We start from the raw sequence: 23,200 nt of genomic DNA, 5'->3' as shown, positions 1-23,200 counted from the left end.
TTGCTGTTGAAAAACATATGTTCATTCGCTAAATTAAAAATTTCTTTGGTTATTTTCATACCTTTCAAATCACCGTCATTTAGCCAAGAAACCTACCTCCTTCATGATAATATGTATTTCACCACAAAGTATTCTGTACAGTAAGATCTGCCGAAAACCTTATGAAATGTGGACAAAGTTTCGCTTCCATTTCCTTAAGTATGGAACGATTTTTACACACCGACCATATACCAATGCAAAATACGCCAAAAGCGACAAAATCGCTTGATATTACGGTTGATAAATGCCCTTTAAATTTGTATTCCGATATGATGAAATTAAATGTACTTTTTGTCAGTTTAAGCCGTTTCCTGAAGCTATGGTTAAATGATTTAAAATGGTAATCTAAAAAATTTAAATATTGGGTAGTCGAAAAAATCTTTCCATATTTTGTCAATAGATATCGTTGCAGTCGTATATCTCCAGTGCTACAAATCACATTGTGCCACATAATGTTGGAAAGGTTCATTTAACCACAAAATTAAATTCGGTGAAGTTGAAAAAAAATTACAGCTGTTCAAAAATGAGTGAAAATAATGAAGAAATTAGCTATATTTTGAAATTTTTGTATAAAAAAGGAAGAATGCCAGGCAAGCCAATGAAATTTGTGAAGTTTGCGGAGACGTTACTGTCTCAGTACATATAGAACAACAATGGTTCGCTTACTTTCGTGCTGGATATTTCGATTTACGCTGATCAAAGTTTAACACTGTTGGAATAGGATGTAATGTCTATAGGGGAAAAATGGCAAAAAGGTCGACCAAAATGGTACATATTTGTTTATTTATTTATTTCTTAAGACTATTTCAAACATCCAATAGACAATTCCTTACACCGCTTCAGGTAAAGACCTACATACTTTTATCTATATACGATTGAGCTTCCATAACTCGAACTTTACAATTAAAAAAAATACTATTAAGAGAACTTAGAGACTTCAAAAAAAAAAAAAACGAAAGAAATGGTTTTTTCGGCAAAATCAATTTATTATATTCAAAATAGTCTCCTTCGAAAGAGTGTTTTAGCTCGTTGGCTGGTATGGCCGCCAGTATGCCGGTGCAAGCCTTTTATATAGGATCTAGGTCTGCATAACGCTTTCCTTTCATAGGCAAATGCATTTTTCCGAAAAGGTAGAAGTCACACGGTGTCATATCAGGTGAATACGGGGAGTGGTTAATGGTTAAAATGTGATTTTTAGTCAAATAATCGTCCTTCGAATGTTGGATTCTGAGCAATTTTTGATCGTCAGTCAATTTGTGCGGAACAAGCCGTACCACACACCTCTCCTAAGCCCAAATGTTCGGTCAAAATACGTGTACAAGAATTGTATTAAAAAAAGCACGTCTGTATTGTATAACCGTCTATCGCCAAATAGGCCGCGTCTTTATTGTATACTTTCTTAAATATACATTTAACGGATTGTAGCATCACGCCACATGATACATATGAACATACTTATTGTATGTCTATAGTTACATATTTAAATTCAATAAGTTAGAGTGAAACAACTAGTCTACAAATCTAAAGGCTTGTGTCGTCGAATCATATTGATCATTCAGCAATCAGCTGACTGCTATTGGATTGTGTCCTTACTAATTCTGCGCAGGACTGCATTTTATAGAACTTAAATCTTAAACATCTTGCCCGCCTGAACCCTCGCGGTTCAGTAATTCTTCTGTAGGACCTGTTAGGCGGCATAACTTCTGCACTGCACTTCGCTGATACCGCTGCTTAATAGGAGGTCTTATGATGATGTCTGGTTGGTATTGTACCCTATGGTCACGGTACGTACCAAGCCATCGCTGCCCGGGTGAACGTCAATCACCGTCCCATACGCCAAACCGATGGTGGCAAATTTTCACCACGTATAAGAAGTACATCTCCACGCTGAAGATTGGGTTCCGATCTAGTCTATTTGTTCCGTGTCTGAAGAGTATTTAGATATTCGGATTGCTAGCGGCGCCAAAAATGCTCCAACATTTTCTGGAGGCGTTGCCAATATCGAAGACGATTTTCTGGAGTTTCAGGAAATGGAGGATCTGGATGGCAATTGAGTGGTCGTCCGATCAGAAAGTCACCCGCGGTTAGAGCTACCCCTCCTTCTGGATCATCGTAGAGAGCTATCAGTGGTCTCGAATTTAGACACGCCTCGAGGCGAGTCAGTAATCCAAGCCACCTCGAGAGAATGGTGGAGCCACTAGTAAACACTCTTTCGGGAGCGAAGCCATTTGTTGACATTGTATAATTTTAAGATGCCTACGACATGTAGTGCAGGCCCAGATGAAAGACTTTACTTGCGCCCGTGCGCCGAAAAGCCAGAAACGCTGTCTAAGGAATTGAAGCATTTGTTGTATTCCACCATGTAAGCAACGTGTATGAGGATCAGCGACTAGTAAATAAGCCAGAGCCCCACGCGGAATTATAATTTGATGTCGCTGATCTTCACTTAAGTCGGAGTTTTTGAGTCGACCACTTACTCTCAGTATGCTGTCTGCATCCAAGAAAAGATTGAGTGCTAAGATTTCACTACGACCCGCAATTCTGGAATGTAATGCAAGAGACTTAATTTCCTGTTTAAAATTATTACCTTGTGCTTGTCGAACATGCAGAAGTAAAGCCCAGTGCTGGTCTGCGACCGATATTATATCGTTCCTGTAACCACGATACTTGGGTAACCAGCGCCTTAACCAAACAGTGGCGTTAAGTAACGACTCAATTTGCTAAATTTCTCTATGAAAGGTATCCTGTTGTCGTTCGTGGATGTCATAATCCACTGGTAATTAGCTCTGAAAACGACGATGGAGACCACACAAGATTCAGCAATAAAGAGGTGCTCCTCCTCCTCCGTTAAAGAAGGTAAATGCATTTTCTCCAAGACTTGGTGAATGCACGTCGGTCCGGTCCACCAAAGATGATGATCTGCTAAGACGGCGAGAGATAGGCCTCTGCTTGCACAGACGGCTGGATTCGATTCAGCACAAAACAATAGTGCAATCACTCCAATATGTGCATGGGGCGTCCTCTAGGCCCAAGGCTTAACGTACGTTGTCCATCTCCTTGGTTAGAAGATGAGCACCACATAGTTCGAGGCGTGGTATCGTCACATCCTTAATAGGTGCTATCTTCGTCTTCGCTGAAACAAGAGCTATGCGTGACGTTCCACCTTTATCGATCGCTTGAACATATATGACTGCTGCATACGCTTTACGACCAGCATCGCAAAAGCCGTGTAAATGCACCAAAGAGCCCACTCGTATACCAAGTCAACGAGGAATACGAAGTCTCTGGAGGAAGTTCAGTATCCCATGGCAGACCAGCCTTTCATAAGTCCTGTATGAATAGTTTGGCCATCACAACTACGGGTGGCAATACCCCAGTTGGATCATATAATTTCGCCACGTCAATCAAAACCTTTCGCTTGGTATGCATTGACGTGTCGTCAACTAAGCCTACCTTGAAGAAGAGCTCGTTGCTCACTGGATCCCAGTAAAGACCTAATACCTTTGTTGTTGAGTTGTTCAACTCTAGTTCTTATGCAGAAACTGTTGTACTGGTTATCGCAGATAATACGTGTGTAGAATTGAAATTCCACTTTCCCAATATTAATTGTCCTTGTTTCAAAATAGTGGCTACATCTTGAGCACGGCTAATATCAAGTTCATCGCTGTCGACGCTATAAATAGTCATCAACGTAGAAATTATAAAGTATGCTATGACGCGCTGCAGCCCAAGCCGGGCTGGGTCATAGATGACTTCACATTTGAAGGGGTTCATTTGTTGCCATTTACGATGTTGTCTATCTACCAGTATTTGTCGGAACATCTTCTGTATGTCTGCAGTGATGGCTATCTTGCATTTGCGAAAACGGTGAAGGATGTCGACAATATTAGCATGTAGTTGTGGTCCAGAAAACTGTGTATCGTTTAAGGATGTCCCATTCGATGTCTTCACGGAAGCGTTGAAAACTACGCGAAATTTTTTGGTTACCGCATGATGAGGTATGAAGTAACCATTTTCTTTGTTGGTGAAAGCTTGCTTGCTAACCTCCATATGATCGTTTAAAGCGCAAAGTTGCTCTGGAGAACCCTGGATGAAACCCTCATGAAAGAGACCCGTTAGTACGTCAGCACCAAGTAGCAGATCCACCGGACTTTTAAATGGCTCCAAGCTTATGCGTTTATATGCGTATCTGGCATTACTGAGGTTATTGTCGGCACGACATAATCCTCGAGTTTGAAGTTAATGTTGTTGTCAAAGGCAGCCTGCATCTGTACTGTTATATGACCCTTACTGTAGACTGCAGCGCTAGAACCAATTCCTTCAATTCGTATCTCCCCTGGGCGCCTACGAAGACACATACGTTTTGTAGTAGCATCCGTAATCAGACTCACTTGAGCCCAGGTCGCAGCGGGCACGACACGCGAATTGTCCTCCATTGTGATCGATCAGGATGACCTTCGCAGCCGCTAGTACAATGGTCCGATCTCCATTAATGAGAAATGACCGGACCTTCCTCAAAGTTCTCTGTTGTCGTGGGTATACCTGTGGCACCTGTGTTGAAGGTGTGTCCACAGATATATTCCGATCGGTTATGTGACTGTTGGTGTCTTCCTCCATAGTCGGTGAATTGTTCGCAACGTTGCCTTTGCAGAGCATCGTATGATGACGATGATGGCACATTAAGCAATCACGCGATGTACAATCACGAGATCCATGATCACTTTCAAGGCAGTTGAAACATAACGAAAGCCGTTTAACTGTATCCCACCGTTCCGGTATGGAAAGATTAACGAACCGTTGACACTTGTGTATTCGGTGCCCGTTAGCGCAAAGTTGGCAAACAACCGTAACCCCTTTCACTGAATGTAACGGCTGAGATGAGTTTACCGTTGCAACGTTAGCCTTAACGGGACGGGTTGGTCTCTGATGAAGAGTTGTTGTATCGTTCGTAGCTCCTTGAGGCAAATTGTTGGCACGCTTCTCAATAAATGTCAAAAAGTTCTCATACATTGGTATGTTGTTCGTCTGAATGCTCATCCCCCACTCATACCTGGATACGCTGCACGTGCGATTCCACTAGCAAGCGTGGATTGTCAAAGCGCCGTTTCATCTCCTGCCACATGTCCTCATAGCCGCCTGTGTAAAGTCCACCGACCAATGGTACGCTATCTGCATTGACATGTTGGCGTAACTTGCTTTATTTGTAACTGGAATCCAGATCCTTACGATTGTGTACTAGTGCCTCGAACAAATCTTTGAAAGGCAGCCAATTCGCTGGGTCACTATTGAACACAGGAATCTGAATTGGATCTAATCGCATGTCCAATTGATTCGCCACACAAATACCACCTTCATCAGCGCCACATATACGACGTAGTCGAATACATATTGTATTTGTGTGTACAGCAACTCCGTAGCAACCAAGAAGTCGTCATGTGTGGTCAATTCGCTGTATTGTGCTGAAAACACCAGGTCCGTATGATACTCCATAAACCTTTCAATATGTTCGCCCAACTGTGCACGAATCACATGGCACTCAATACTGTCCGGATCGTAATTAGCTGCTTCAGCCATTTTTCCAATGCGCACAATTGCGGCATGCGCTGAAGAACGTAGATTCAAACTAGCCATCATAAAAATCTGGACATTAAAACAGGATCGAAAAGTTCCTCACAGGAGGCACCAAAAAGATGTACAAGAATTGTATTAAAAAAAAAGCACGTCTGTATTGTATAACCGTACATATTTAAATTCAATAAGTTAGAGTGAAACAACTAGTTTACAAAGCTAAAGGCTTGTGTCGTCGAATCATATTGATCATTCAGTAATCAGCTGCCAATTAATAATTCCAGCTTTCAACCTAAACGGACGTGTTTTCATGCGCTCCGTAGAAAATTTCGAAAAAAAAAACAAAAATAAAACAAAATAAACAAGTATTAAAAAAGTGCATTAAGTGCAAACGTTAGGCAATAACGACGAAAGTGCAAATCAAAACATAAAATGCCACAAACTGTTTATAAACAAAAAACGTAACAAAATAATAAATAATAAGTGTGAAATAAAACAAAAAAAATACAAAAGCATGAGCGAAGCGCAGCCCCACCAACAAGGCCACCATTCTCTGAATGCCTACTTAAACTTTGTCGAGCTGCGAGTTCAGCTCCTACCAACAAACAAGGCAACGGTGAGAAGGATGAGTCATCGCAGCGACCAACTGAGCTGCATCATAAACAGGGGTCGAATCGTTACATACGTGAACGTATCACTCGTCACGTAAAAGTCTGTATTTCGTATTATGACATACGTGATCGTAACACTTATATACGTGATCGTAACGCTTCTATCGTAATTTGGCATGATGACACACGTGAACGAGTATATAAACGTATCCGTTCGTTCGAATAGTCGTTCGAACGCAAACTACCAATCGTAATATACAAATTTATGGAAATGTGAGCAAAATTTTTTTAAATTTTAAGTTTCTTATAATTTTTAGGAATAAAGAACATAAACAAGAAACCAATGAATGGAATATCTCATTAAAAATTAAAAAAAAATTATTTATGTGATCACATTTTTGTATTTTAGTTGCCAATGAAAATAAAATTATTTGCAAGAATAAGGATATATACATTTTTGAATTAAAATTATTTATTTGGTCGATTGCGGTAAAGCGATTCGCTACCCCGTTGTCCATTTCTTGTGTGTGATAAGAATCGCAATTTTTGAGGGTCGTAACTAATTGTAAATTTTATGCAGATGTATGTAATGCCACACAAATGTTATCAAATCTTCCACTTTTGTGAGGTAATACCTTCCTCTCTTGTCAAATCTTCAAATACTCCACCGTCTTTTTAAGATTTCAATGCTTTGTTCAACGATACATATACAAAGAAAATTTTATTAATGAGGATGCATAATTTTTTTATACCTACGCTATTGCTACGATCTCCTAGCTACCTCCGTACTATTTTTGTATGCCCATTACTTTCACTAGAGCTCAAATAAAAAAACAAACATAAATTCATTTTGATATTTAATTAGCTTTTTTGTTAGTTTATTGAAAATTTCGCAACAGTTTGACAGTTCCACATCTATTGTGACCTAAAAATACGATCCAAAGCAATGTGGAATTTAAAAACTATTGTGAATTGAGAATACATTACGATCCGTTTGCTATCGTATGTCATAATGCCAATCACCGCATACGATTGACGTATCACGTAATTTTCTTTCGTATGTTTGCCGATCCGTGCACGGATGTAACGATTCGACCCCAGAGCTTACAAAAAACAAAAGCAAAAGAGAACGGCAGTCAACAACGGCCAGCAGCAAACATGATCACACCGACTAAACAGGTACCAGCAAGTACGCAGGCAGCGAAGAACGACATAAAGCAAGGTGAGAATGTACCAATAAAAAAGGCCAGTTTGTACAAACTGGCATTGACCGCTACATTAACATAAAAAGGAAATTAAGTCCTTCAATGTCAGCGGTCAATCCCAAGAAATTTCAAGGCGGTACACCAATTAAGAATAAATCGGAAGTTTTAAATGGCAATAGGTTTGCCTTACTAAGCAATGCTTCAGTTGATGATGCCAAGGGTACCACCGCAGTCGTTAATGCCAAACCACCTCGAATATATTTGCGCGAACGTATCGCCGTTGCTGAATTAAGTAAAATTGTAGGTACTAACAGTTTCCATATAGTGCCTCTGAAAAAAGTTTTATGGACATAGTTAAAAACAAAAATTATTATTCGTATCAACTGAAGAGCTCTAAGGGCCTAGTTGTTGTAATCAAGGGTACAGAGTCCGCCGTAGACTCTAGTGAAGTCAAAGAAGCATTGGAAGAATATGGTTTTGGAATTAAAACAGTTGTAAATATATTTAATAGAAACAAAATAACACAGCCAGTGTTTAAAATTGAATTATTGCCGAATTCGAATCAACTTAAAAAAAATGAGACCCATCCAATTTATAATTTGAAATATTAACTGCATCGTAGAGTAACTGTGGAAGAACCACATAAAAGAAACGGTCCGGTACAATGCACTAACTGTCAAGAATATGGGCATACTAAATCATACTGCACTCTACGCATTCGAAGAATGCATTCAACTCTGCCAAATGGGAAAATATATTCGAAACCATATATGGAATACGCGCCCCTCAGTACCTCATAAAAATCATTAGGAGTTATTTTAAAAATAGAAAGTTGATCTATGACACCACCGAAGGCATAAAGAGCTACCCCATTACAAGCGGAGTACCACAAGGATCTGTTTTAGGCCCTCTATTATGGAATCTAGTTTATGATGGGGTGCTAAGAATTCCACAGCCTACAAACGTTAAGCTAATCGCATACGCGGACGACCTTATAGTGGTAGCAGTAGGTAAACAACTTGATGACCTACAACATAAATGTAGCGAATGTATAAATAGTCTACGCCAATGGTTTTCTTCCAAGAGTTTGGAACTGGCTGAGCACAAAACAGAGGTATTGCTCATAAGCACCAGAAAAATTGAGGAAAAAATAACTCTCACTATAGGAGAGTGCGTAATCACTTCACAACCACAGTTGAAGTATTTAGGGGTAATATTGGACTCCAAACTTAAATTCAAGCAGCACTTGGAAAACATAGCAAATAAAGCAAATAAGATTTATAACGCCTTATCAAGAATGATGGCAAATAGAGGCTGTGTGCGCTCCAGCCGCCGACTTCTAATCGCAAAAGCTATGAGCTCAGTTATACTATATGCAGCTCCAGTATGGATACAGGCACTAAACATAAAAGCATATGCCAAACCAATAAATGCGGTGCATAGACTCACAGCAATAAGAGTAACAATTGCTTTCTGAACTATCTCCAGCGAAGCATCTGAAGTACTAGCTAGTATGCTGCCCATAGACATCCAGGGTGACGAGCTCACGAGATTATATAAGCTATCAGCGCCACTTACAGAAATTCAAAAGAGAGAAGAGAGAAAGAAGAGCATAACTATATGGCAGCTACGGTGACAAACCTCAACTAAAGGATGGTGGACCCACAGACTTATACCTGACATCCATACGTGGATAAGTAGACGACATGGGGACCTGGATTTCCACCTGACCCAAATATTAAGTGGGCATGGGTGCTTCAGAGGCTATCTATATAAATTTCAAAACGACGTCAGTCCGTATTGTTCGATGTGTACGGAGTCAATAGAAAACTCTGAGCACGTGTTCTTCCAGTGTCCTCGGTTTCTAACCATAACGGGAAAGCTAGAAACAGCACTAGGTGGTAGTTTAACGGTGGAAAGCTTGACTGCACATATGTGTCAGTCCTCTGAGAAGTGGAAAGCTGTTCACGAAGCGGCTACTTCCATCATGACAATATTAAGACAGTTACAGCAGAATAGGCGTCAGTCCGTCTGTGCTATAGAGGAGACGTAAAATGTCTTGGTTCCTTGAGTTGGGAGTAGGTTAGGTTTAGCGGATTAAAGTCCCGCACTCCGGCTTTCGATGTTTCCTCCTACTATAAAAAAAAAAAAAAAAAAAAAAAAAAAAAAAAAAAAACTCTACGCAGTGTTTGCACCCTTAAGAAAGAATAATTAAATAATAAATGCAGAACTGCTAACTACAGAGGTTGCCCTGTATATAATATAATATAAAGATATGAAATCCCAGTGCATCCAAGCACGTTGTAACCAAATTTTACAAACACCCCGTAATGAAATTATAGCAACCTCAGAAAAAAGGTCTAATCCTATTACTTCTAACAATAATAATATGCAAGGAAGCTATGAAAATGTGGTGAAAGGCAACACAGTACAAATGCAACTGCCGCAAAATCCTCCAAATGGAGGTATTGAAACTATGATTATAAATCAGTGTATGACACAATTTATGTTCACTATGCAAAACATGATCCAAGATTTAATAAAATCAGAAAATCAAATGCTGCAAAATTTATTAAGTAAAAAATGAGCTTACTAAATATCTGTATATGGAATTCTAACGGTGTTAACCAACATAAATTAGAGATTATCGGATTTCTGTCTGAAAAGAATATAGAAGTAATGCTTATTTCAGAAACTCATCTAACAAATAAATATAATTTCAATATACTGGGACTTTAGTATATGTTGCAAATCATCCGGATGGAAAAGCGCATGGTGGCACGTTTTTAGAAATCGTTTAAACGACTATGCTCTAGAACAGTGTTTCCCAAAGTGGGCGATAACGCCCCCTTGTGGGCGCCGCAGGTGTCAAGGGGGGCGGTAAGAGAGCTCATAACATCAAAGAATGATATAGCTTACATGACAGACCTGTACAAATTGTTCAACGACTTGAATCTCCAACTGCAAGGCGATAAACTAAATTTAATTAAAACAAAAAACGTCGTTGCTGCTTTCTCAGCCAAACTGCTTCTACGCAAAAAGAATCTGGGCAGACATGAGTTTCGCAATTTTCCGAATTTATCAGTATCATGCAGTAACGACGAATTGTTTGCCTACTGCCAACATTTGGAAAACCTCCACATTGACTTCACCGAACGATACCAGGACATTTTGATCTTGGAAATACCAGATCCGATTTAGAATGTCAACACAGCAATGTCACCTCAGCTGAAAGAAGAACTTATAGAATTGGCAACAAACGAGGAAATAAAAATCAAGTTCAAAAATGGTTACCAAGAATTTTGGCTACAAAAACCGATCTCGCAATTGTACCCTGGATTGTGGTCAATCGTTCAATGATTCTTGATAGCACTCCCATCGTCATATTTGTGTGAACGTGGATTTAGTGCTGTGACAACACTGCTTACTAAAAATATAAATCGTTTGCTTGTTACCGAACGTGGTGACTTGCGACTGTTCTTGAGTAAATTGGAACCTGATATTAACAAACTTATTAAACAGCATCAGATTCATCCTTCACATTAGTATTTATATATGGATCGATTATTTTCGTTTTATTTTTAATAAAAAGATTCTCTATTTTTAATACTATAAAGTTGTGTTTCAATAATCATTCTTATTGGCAGGTGGAGTCCATAAGAGTTAACTTGGGACCTAAGCGCTGTTGTGTGTTACCTACTGCGCTCAGGTTTCAAGTTGCTAGTTATAGTAAAAGTTTCGTTTAGAATTCTCCGTTAATATATGTACATATATAGGTCACAAAAATAATTTGAAGTTATAGTGGTTTTTAAATAAGTGAAAACATGGGGGCGCTAAAAAAATATTTATGCTCAAAGTGGGCGGTAGACAAAATAAGTTTGGGAACCACTGCTCTAGAATCTCATGCTACACCACAGTTACAAGCTACAACAATATCACTAAAAAATAGGGGTTGTGACTCAAATCTGACGGCTATATACTGTCCACCTCGTTTTAAAATTACAGAAATCGAGCTTAAAGACTTTTTTGGAACACTAGGTCAAAGATTTCTAGCAGGTGGAGATTACAACGCAAAACACACGTTCTGGCGCTCACGTCTTATTAATCTGAAAGGATGACAGCTGTATCAAACTGTTATAAATAGGCACATTAATCTGGAAATAATATTTCATGGTAAGCCGACATATTGGCCTAGTGATCGTAAGAAAATACCAGATTTAATTGATTTTGCTGTAATCAAAAATATAGATAAATCGCTAATACTCGTAATAGCTGATTCATGTATTGATCTATCTTTTGATCACTCTCCTGTAATAATAAAGTTATATGAACAACCCATATTCGTTAATCCAAAAGTGGGTCTAACTTCTTATTAAACGAATTGGCTAAAATATAAAAAATACGTCAGTAGCCACATTGATATTGAGTACAAAATAAATACAGGAAGAGATATTGACGAAAGCATAAGAGAAGTCAATGATATAATAACCAGCGCAGCTGTCTTAGCAACACCAAACAAAAGCTATAAGCCGCTTGGTTTTAGAAAAATCTCTAATAGAGAAATAGGAATGCTTGTAAATGAAAAAAGGCGTGCCAGACGTCAATGGCTGATAAATCGTTCCCCTTCCATTCAGCTTCAATTAAAATCTGCTGTTAAAAAAAACGCTTAAACGTGAGGAAGAATTGAACACCGAAATGTATATAAAGAAACTGTGTCCAAATTCAAACAAGCAAAATTCGTTTTGGAAAGCCCAAAAGTCCATGAAGCCACCAACGGACTCCAACATGCCTATACGAGACTTGGGTGGAAATTGGGCTCGAAATGACAAGGAAAAGGCTAATTGCTTTGCAAATCACCCAGAAAAGGTATTTCAACCCAATATGCCAAAGAACAACTTTAAGCTGTCAATCGTACCCAACACAGCTAAAGAGTCTCTTAAGACTTCACCTTCTGAAATTATTGGTATCATCAAAGAACTTAGCCCAAAAAAGTCGCCGGGACATGATAATATTTCCCCAAAAATGCTAATTGAGTTACCAATTATTGCTGTAGAGGTGCTCTCTTTGCTCTTCAATGCAATTCTTAGTTTCGGATACTATCCAATTTCATGGAAAAAGTCGCAGATTATCTTGATAGATAAATCTGGGAAAGACTTAACACAGCCGTCTTCATACAGACCAATCAGTCCTGTCTTTCAAAAGTATTACTATCAAAGATGTCTCCTTTCCTCCACGAAAATAACACAATACCAATGCATCAATTCGGATTTCGTGCGAAACAATAGAGCAAGTAAATGGAATAACTAACAAGATAAGGAAAGCATTTGAGCGCAGGGTGTACTGTTCATTAATATTTCTAGATGTAGCTCAGGTGTTTGATAAGGTGTGGCACGAAGGTCTTTTATATAAGATTAAAAAAAATAATACCTTTAGAATTGTATAATACCTTGGAGTCTTATTTAAAAAATAAAAAAATTATGGTAAAAGTAGAATAACATGTATGAAGATTAGAGCTGCAAATTTAAATTGGCTTTTAAATAAAAACTCCAAACTTAGCCTAGACAACAAAGTGCTCTTATAAAGGGTGATTTTTTAAGAGCTTGATAACTTTTTTTAAAAAAAAACGCATAAAATTTGCAAAATCGGTTCTTTATTTGAAACGTTAGATTGGTTCATGACATTTACTTTTTGAAGATAATTTCATTTAAATGTTGACCGCGGCTGCGTCTTAGGTGGTCCATTCGGAAAGTCCAATTTTGGGCAACTTTTTCGAGCATTTCGGCCGGAATAGCCCGAATTTCTTCGGAAATGTTGTCTTCCAAAGCTGGAATAGTTGCTGGCTTATTTCTGTAGACTTTAGACTTGACGTAGCCCCACAAAAAATAGTCTAAAGGCGTTAAATCGCATGATCTTGGTGGCCAACTTACGGGTCCATTTCTTGAGATGAATTGTTGTCCGAAGTTTTCCCTCAAAATGGCCATAGAATCGCGAGCTGTGTGGCATGTAGCGCCATCTTGTTGAAACCACATGTCAACCAAGTTCAGTTCTTCCATTTTTGGCAACAAAAAGTTTGTTAGCATCGAACGATAGCGATCGCCATTCACCGTAACGTTGCGTCCAACAGCATCTTTGAAAAAATACGGTCCAATGATTCCACCAGCGTACAAACCACACCAAACAGTGCATTTTTCGGGATGCATGGGCAGTTCTTGAACGGCTTCTGGTTGCTCTTCACCCCAAATGCGGCAATTTTGCTTATTTACGTAGCCATTCAACCAGAAATGAGCCTCATCGCTGAACAAAATTTGTCGATAAAACACATTTCGAACCGAACACTGATTTTGGTAATAAAATTCAATGATTTGCAAGCGTTGCTCGTTAGTAAGTCTATTCATGATGAAATGTCAAAGCATACTGAGCATCTTTCTCTTTGACACCATGTCTGAAATCCCACGTGATCTGTCAAATACTAATGCATGAAAATCCTAACCTCAAAAAAATCACCCGTTAGTTCTTCCGCCATATGCAAATAGTTGTTCGTCAACTGTTATCTCTCCTGATGGATGACAGTAACGGCGAAGATTGTTGTTCATTAGAGCCCATAATGCAGAAATTGGAGCAGCCTTACCGTTTGCTACTCGAGCAGCTCTAGTACGCTCATTATCAAACCGAATGAATCGCAAAATTTCCTTGAACCGAGATTTCGGCATTACAGCACGGTAGTAACAAAGTGCTTCTGTACTCCACAATACATCAATGTCTTCATCGTTAGACTTAATAACACCTGCCAAAAATAAGAGCCTAATGAATGCTCTCAATTCAACAATTGTCACTTTATTCCACATTCTCTTCTTTCCGTTGAGATTTTTCGGCTTTCGCGTTAGTATCAACTAGAAATTGTTCGAACATCGATGGGGTGAAAATCAAATCAAATACACTTGACGCGATGAGTCCTTTGGTAACACGAGATGGGCCAACAGCAGTGCCACGAAACACATTATGAACACTCAATCGAATTGCTTGATTAGACAGATTGGAAAGCCAAGTTGTGTTGTCTTCTGAAACCAGCGAACCAAGACGCTGTTCATCTGCCTCCTCTTCCTTGAAATCTATCTCTCCTCGTAATCTGCTTCAAACAATACGCCTTCTATCTGCTCATCGGATTGAATATCGTCTTCTTCAAGTATCATTTCGTTTTTAGCATCAGATTCTGCGGGATTTGTACCAGGTAGTACGTAGTCATCAGAAGAATCATTGAAATCTAGGTCCTCTTCTGCTTCTTCATCAATCTCTCCCAGTAGATTCTCAATATAGTTTTGAAGCTCTTCGTACCCTAGCCTGCGTTTACAATTTTCTTTTATATCATCCATATCATGGAAAAAGATACACTTACCGTTTAACGACTCGTTTCGGACGATTTGAGGCATGTCCAGACATATTTACTGTTGTTTTTTTTTTCAAATATTGAAAACTAGCTGGCCCCGCAGCCGTTGTCCTGCGTGTAATTATGTGTTTTGAAATGAAAAGAAAGTTGAATTTATCATTTCATTTTTTTTTTCAATGTAACGCAGCTTGATAAACAAAATTTTTTGGTTTCTGTTCCGGTGTACAGAAAAGATTGCTTTCCAACTCGTGTGCACGCCACGTATATCTGGCCGTGTGAAAAACATAGAATTTCCAAACTTATTGCACACACTATGCGACTATCCTTGTGTCCTGTTGAGTGTCATCTCAAATGCAATTTTCGCTGGAAACTGAAATGGCAAATCGTTGGAACTCAAAGAAATTCGTTGAATCAAGCATTCAGCCCTTTGTATTCGATAGCTGCGTCACAATCAGTCGGGTTCCATTACATAGTTTCGGCGCTTGCAGATTGCAAAACATAATAACGACAGATCAAACTTTGAGACGCAAATGATGCGGTGGCATACCAAGCCTCTCCAAAGAATTTAGAAACTCCACTGGATAATTCACGGCGACGTCTTCAATGGCAAGACGATCGGTCGATTTGTATGAGCGCAAGTCTTGCGGAATTTGACTTTGAATCTTCCAGTTTAAGTCAAGAACATCTGTATTTTTTGGCAGTTAATATTGCGCGTGCATTTAAGGAATCATAGTTAAGATAATTTGGCCAATGTCCGAAGATTGGTGATGAGTTCATCTTTCGTTAATTGATAAACCGCAGATGGAATTGATATCAAACCACCGGTACGCAATACGCCGCGTACATTAATCAGTAGCAACCGAAGGTAGAAGCAATCATCGTTTTTTGGGTGGGTTGTGTAAATTCATCCTAATGCATTAGTTGAGAACACACCTGAATGTCCATCTACTGTTCGGTCTTGCTTTCAGCATAACTATTTCTTCGACGATGCATTCCATGAATGCAAGGTATTTTCAAATAGAGCAATGTTCTCGTAAGCGGATCACTGACGAAAGTTGAGAAAAAAACTCGTCAATGTTAGTTTTGTTGTTGGCGGTGTTACCACCGGCTGTAATGTATTCTCTGGGCTGAAATAAACTCTTTGGCCAATCTCCATTTTAACTGCGAGACACACAACAATCGGAAACCGTTCATGAATTGCAAAAGTAAATATCCTACAAAGCGCTTTATTGCAGTTCACGTATGGACCGTATCGTTTAAGACCATTAAGCGCCATGTTGCTTCCCTTGGTGACGTACTTACAAACGTATTTTATAGATTACACCAAACTGCAATACAAAACATTGATATGAGTTTAGAATGTGAATTAGACAACAGTGGAGAATATAGTACGATACATATGTTGTCAACTTCGATATTCACTACTCTAAGTTGTATGGTCGTCTGATGAGCTACGACGATGGAGTGGATATCCATCATTTCCAGTTTGCGATTCCGAAAGAAAAGCAAGCGGATAGTGTTTCGTGCATTTATTGTTAGACATATAAACCGAAAAGGGATTGTAGTGTCCGCAAGGTCCATGAACCATATTGCTTTCCACCACTTCATATAATACTGGATCTTTCACACGTAAAGTTTTCACTGAATAATTTTCAATTGTTCAATTCACAACCTGTCGTAAAGCATCGTAAATCGTAATAGTAATAATTTTTCTCTTGAATAGCCGGAATAAAAAAGCAAGCGATCGAGACTGAACTATTCAAATAATTTCCAAATCAAAATATTGAAAAACAAAACAGAAATTGAAAAAAAATGTTTTTGGAAAAAAGTTACTTTTTGGAATTATCCAATTTGCCGACTTTTCATGAAAAGTATAAGATGTTTTTATTTCTAAACCTTCCTTAATCCACAACGAACAACCTCTTAAAATTTCATCAATATTGGTTCAGCCGTTCTCTTAGCGTTACTAACGAACAAACATTCATTCGTTTGTATGAGAAAAAGAAAAGGACTGTTTTTAGGGGTTTTCCGGCAATTATTCGAATAATCCCTGAACCTAAACGAATATTTTAAAAAAAGAATTATCAAATTTCGTTCAGTCGTATTAAAGTTATGAGCATACATACATTTTGGCGATTCATTTTTACATACATACATACATATTTATATAGACGAAGATGTAAGGTTGTTTTTTTTTTTTTTTTTTTTGAAGAAATGAAATATTGAAATGATTCCTACAAACATGAATTTTGAACAAATGCTTATGATTTGAAATATAATTTTTGTATTTATGAGTTGTATTAAATTTTGATATAAAGAGATAAAAAGTATCCTATGTCCGTCTCCTGGCTCTAAGCTACCTCCCTACCAATTTTCAGCCAAATCTGTTCTGCCGTTCTTGAGTTATAAGTGATGTAACTAACACGACTTTCTTTTATATATATAGATTATTATTAAATGCTTGAGAAGCAATGCAAAACCGATCACCACAATATAAATATTGAATATAAATCACTGCAAAAACAATTATTGCTATTGCGAAATACGCTGTAAAGTCAGTAACGCAAGCACAGCCTACTTATTCAAAAATCGCGTTCAAAAAATTATAGTTGAGTGGAAGAGTGATGAGAATTTTTATACATTTTATATGGTGTCTACATTTGTAGACTAACTGCCAGGATATGGTCATTTTGAAAAGTAGGGTCTGGGGGGTGCTGTAAACTGTTTTTTTTTACGTGTTAGTGGCCAAAGCTGCTTAGAAATGATTTTTAGGAAGCTACTGAAAATTTCGGACCATGTTGTTATGAAAATTTTTTTTACTCAACTTTTTCTGCAAAAATGCTACAAATGTCGACTAAAATATTCGCCCTCTTTATAGTGTAAGTGTTAATTTGGCTGTGTACCAATCAACAAAAAATTTGACAGACCTCTCTATAATACAAGATGGGTTCCATAGTAAACAGGACTTTTTGAATCTAGCGCCCCCTGGTGGCGCCATCTATATGTCGACTGGTGCGTTAGAATCTGCTATCGATTGTTCAACGGTAATAACATTTCATCGATTGGAAGTGAAGTTATTGCGTTTTAAGTGTCAGTATGTTTGTGTTATCGGTGCGAAAATGAGCTTCGAACAAAGAGACAACATTAAATTTTGTTTTAAAATTGGTAAAATTTTTACCGATACATTTCAATTGATGAAACAAGTTTATGGCGATGATTGCCTATCCCGTAGCAGAGTGCACGAGTTGTTTCAACGTTTTCAAAGTGGTCGTGAGGACATAATTGACGATCAACATGTGGGCTAATCAAAATCCGTGATCACCGGAAATTTTATAGAAACTGTGCGTGATTTCATCAAAAATCTGCCGAAATCATCTTTAAAATTCATCGAAATGGAATTTATCATCTCCAAGACATCGATTTATCGCATTGTTCAAGATTTAAGTTCTGTAAAATGCAGTCCTGCGCAGAATTAGTAAGGACACAATCCAACAGCAGTCAGCTGTTTTTTTTTTCTTTTAAGTCGTGTTTGATCGCAGGAATGTACCAAAGCATTAGCCAAAGGGTTTTCTCGGAGTTTAGATATATATGTGGGATTGCAACCATGACCTGCGCACGCATGCAACTCTAAACGTACACCCTGACTGAACGGACTCAACGAATAATGACCTGACCTACGCACGCATGCAACTCTAAACATACACCCTAAATGAACGGACTCAACGAATAACAATGAACGCCGACAGCGATAGTTAAATATACAGATACTTGATTTTGAAACTCCATGCCATACGGACGTGGGCATTGGTCATTAAACTAATTTTGTTATATACGTACTGAGTATTTAAACCTACGTTTTCTAACCGGTGTATTAAATGAATCATTTTATATAATAATCCAAAATAAAGCGTTTCATTTTAAAACAGTCCCCCCCATATATTTAATTCTGCTGTCTCCTACTTCTTTTTTTACCATTAGAATACCAAGGTCTTTATGGATATTTTCGTTATACATGTACCATGGTGAACACGTGATTGTTCTAAGCATTTTTGATTGAAATCTTTGTATTAGATCAGTGTTGTCCAACGTGACTGTGTGCACGTTATGCTTGTGTTGGTTATTCTAGCGTCAACTGATCGCAAAATTTTGCTTTGCTTGCCTACGAAGTTGAATACAGTAGCACAATCGTGCTTTCACAGACACTTGTCGCGACATGTTGGTGTGAGGTGTCTGGCACTGTCCGTGCGCTATTGTGCGCATAGGCCATGGACAACGCTGTATTAGATCAATATTAGTTGCACAGGTCGTACCCCACAGTTGAATGCCATACATCCAAATCGGCTTATTGACCTCATTATAACGGGTGATTTTTTTGAGGTTAGGATTTTCATGCATTAGTATTTGACAGATCACGTGGGATTTCAGACATGGTGTCAAAGAGAAAGATGCTCAGTATGCTTTGACATTTCATCATGAATAGACTTACTAACGAGCAACGCTTGCAAATCATTGAATTTTATTACCAAAATCAGTGTTCGGTTCGAAATGTGTTTATCGACAAATTTTGTTCAGCGATGAGGCTCATTTCTGGTTGAATGGCTACGTAAATAAGCAAAATTGCCGCATTTGGGGTGAAGAGCAACCAGAAGCCGTTCAAGAACTGCCCATGCATCCCGAAAAATGCACTGTTTGGTGTGGTTTGTACGCTGGTGGAATCATTGGACCGTATTTTTTCAAAGATGCTGTTGGACGCAACGTTACGGTGAATGGCGATCGCTATCGTTCGATGCTAACAAACTTTTTGTTGCCAAAAATGGAAGAACTGAACTTGGTTGACATGTGGTTTCAACAAGATGGCGCTACATGCCACACAGCTCGCGATTCTATGGCCATTTTGAGGGAAAACTTCGGACAACAATTCATCTCAAGAAATGGACCCGTAAGTTGGCCACCAAGATCATGCGATTTAACGCCTTTAGACTATTTTTTGTGGGGCTACGTCAAGTCTAAAGTCTACAGAAATAAGCCAGCAACTATTCCAGCTTTGGAAGACAACATTTCCGAAGAAATTCGGGCTATTCCGGCCGAAATGCTCGAAAAAGTTGCCCAAAATTGGACTTTCCGAATGGACCACCTAAGACGCAGCCGCGGTCAACATTTAAATGAAATTATCTTCAAAAAGTAAATGTCATGAACCAATCTAACGTTTCAAATAAAGAACCGATTTTGCAAATTTTATGCGTTTTTTTTTTAAAAAAAGTTATCAAGCTCTTAAAAAATCACCCTTTAGATTCAAGCAGTGCATACCATGAAAGCCTGCAAAGTATGACATAAAAGTCTGGTTCGCATGCGATGCAAAGTCTTTCCATCCTCTCAACTGCGAGATTTACACAGGAAAAGAATCGAATTCCAGTCGTGCAACTATTGTAGGAGAGAATGACGTGCAAAGACTGGTTTACCCTTGGCAAAACACGGGAAGAACCATAATCTGTGACAACTTTTTTACTTCATTGAATCTGGCTAAGCATTTGATGTCAAAAGGGCTCTCTGTTCTTGGTACTGTTCGTCAAAACAAACCATTTGTGCCAAATGATATGAAAGCAGACCGCAAACGAGCAGAACAGTCAACAACTTTTGGCTTTCTTGAATCAATATTTGCATTGGTATCTTACGTGCCAAAAAAGGGAAAAGCTGTTATACTACTTTCCAGTACGCCCTTGACAAATGCTATTGTACCTGAGAAGAAAAACAAGCCACAGCATATCCTTAACTCCAACGCTACCAACGGAGGCGTCGATGCAATGGACAAAATGCTTTCTTCATATTCCACTAAACGGAAAACTTTGCGTTGGCCTTTAGCAGTGTTTTTTAACATGATAGATATAAGCGCTCTAGCCAAATTCATTATATATTCGGAAAACAACGACCATATCCAACAAACAGACAAACGACTGATTGAACAGCGCTCTGAAAATCCAAGGGTATTAGGCCATGCTCCAACAAGCCTGGCTATTGCAATGGCACTCGGTAGTTCTCCTGTTTCCGGCACTATTGCGAACCACTTGCCTGATATTTCCAACGACTTTCAACCTATGCACCCTCTTCATTGTCAAAATTGTGAGGCTGGAAAACGTAAAACCACACCCAAGATTTGCAGTTGGTGTAAAAAACCTGAATGTGACACACATGCCACAACATATACTTTGGGTAAATGTTGTACCATGAATGATCTTTAAACATTTTCAACTTAACTATGTATCTAAAAATTATATATTACATAATAAATATGCAAGTAACATATGTAAATATGTACATACGAGGGCTGTTTGATAAATAACCGACCTAACCATGATGCACGCGACTTTTACATTTTTTTTGTTTTCTACATAGTCTCTTTGTAACTCCACACACTTCTCCCAGCGATGCTCCCATCTCTGCAACCCTTCCAAACAGAGCGCTGGAAATGTTCATGCGCGCACGTTTGTGGTCTAGCGTAAGCAAACGCGGCACCCAACTCGCGGACAGCTTTCTCATGCCCAAATCTTGGTTTAATATGTGACAAACACGTTCTTTTGATATCTTCATAATCTCAGCTATTTCCCTAACTTTAATCCGGCGTTCGTCTAGTACCAATTGATAAACTTTAGCGATGTTATCGTTAGTGGTTACAGTTTTTGGACGCCCAGGACTTTCATCATCTTCCAAGCTCCTGCGACCACGTTTAAATTCAGCTGCCCAAAATTTTACAGTGGTAAACGATGGTGCAGAGTCATCATACACAGAGTCCAACTCATCTTTGATTTGTGAAGGCGTATTGCCTTTCAAAAATAAAAATTTAATTACAGCTCGATATTCAATTTTTTCCATTTTGAGGAAATCACCGAAATAGACTCATAAAAATTACTGTCAACAGATAATTGCGCAAGATAAGTTTCTGAAATTTTGGCGAGTAGCTAAAGGGTGATTTTTTAAGAGCTTGATAACTTTAAAAAAAAAAAAAACGCATAAAATTTGCAAAATCTCATCGGTTCTTTATTTGAAACGTTAGATTGGTTCATGACATTTACTTTTTGAAGATAATTTCATTTAAATGTTGACCGCGGCTGCGTCTTAGGTGGTCCATTCGGAAAGTCCAATTTTGGGCAACTTTTTCGAGCATTTCGGCCGGAATAGCCCGAATTTCTTCGGAAATGTTGTCTTCCAAAGCTGGAATAGTTGCTGGCTTATTTCTGTAGACTTTAGACTTGACGTAGCCCCACAAAAAATAGTCTAAAGGCGTTAAATCGCATGATCTTGGTGGCCAACTTACGGGTCCATTTCTTGAGATGAATTGTTGTCCGAAGTTTTCCCTCAAAATGGCCATAGAATCGCGAGCTGTGTGGCATGTAGCGCCATCTTGTTGAAACCACATGTCAACCAAGTTCAGTTCTTCCATTTTTGGCAACAAAAAGTTTGTTAGCATCGAACGATAGCGATCGCCATTCACCGTAACGTTGCGTCCAACAGCATCTTTGAAAAAATACGGTCCAATGATTCCACCAGCGTACAAACCACACCAAACAGTGCATTTTTCGGGATGCATGGGCAGTTCTTGAACGGCTTCTGGTTGCTCTTCACCCCAAATGCGGCAATTTTGCTTATTTACGTAGCCATTCAACCAGAAATGAGCCTCATCGCTGAACAAAATTTGTCCGAAAAAAAAAAAAAACCGAACACTGATTTTGGTAATAAAATTCAATGATTTGCAAGCGTTGCTCGTTAGTAAGTCTATTCATGATGAAATGTCAAAGCATACTGAGCATCTTTCTCTTTGACACCATGTCTGAAATCCCACGTGATCTGTCAAATACTAATGCATGAAAATCCTAACCTCAAAAAAATCACCCGTTATTATAATATGCACACTTTGCAGTAGAAACTTTTTTTTCAGATGTGCCGTTAGCTTCACGTTGAGGTCAGTTATTTATCAGACAGCCCTCGTATAATATGTTTATTTGTTGCATTATTTTACCCCTATATGTTCTCTCCCGGGAATTAGACTCACTGTCTTAAGGTACACTTAATTTAGTCTGATGTCAACAGTCAAGCTACGAATAGCATTTTAATAATAAATAAATATTTGTGAAATTAAACTCAAATAATTGTGTTTAATGTTACTGGCGCAGTCGGTAGGATCAGTGAAAATGATCCTTTAAAAGAATCTACTTAAGTTTTTTGAACTCTACAAAATTTAAAAATTTTATAAATAAAAAGTGAAAACACATATTGTTCCATTTTATACCCGGAAGCTGTGACTACATTAGCTGTAACCTTCAATGTCCTTTGAGGAAGGAAGCCTAGGAAATAACCTCTGCGTGACATTCGCCTGAAGTTCTCACTAGTCGAGCAACTAA

This window comes from Bactrocera dorsalis, chromosome 6 (genome assembly GCF_023373825.1).
Source record: "Bactrocera dorsalis isolate Fly_Bdor chromosome 6, ASM2337382v1, whole genome shotgun sequence".
Taxonomy (NCBI): domain Eukaryota; kingdom Metazoa; phylum Arthropoda; class Insecta; order Diptera; family Tephritidae; genus Bactrocera; species Bactrocera dorsalis.
This window is presented reverse-complemented; position numbering follows the sequence as displayed.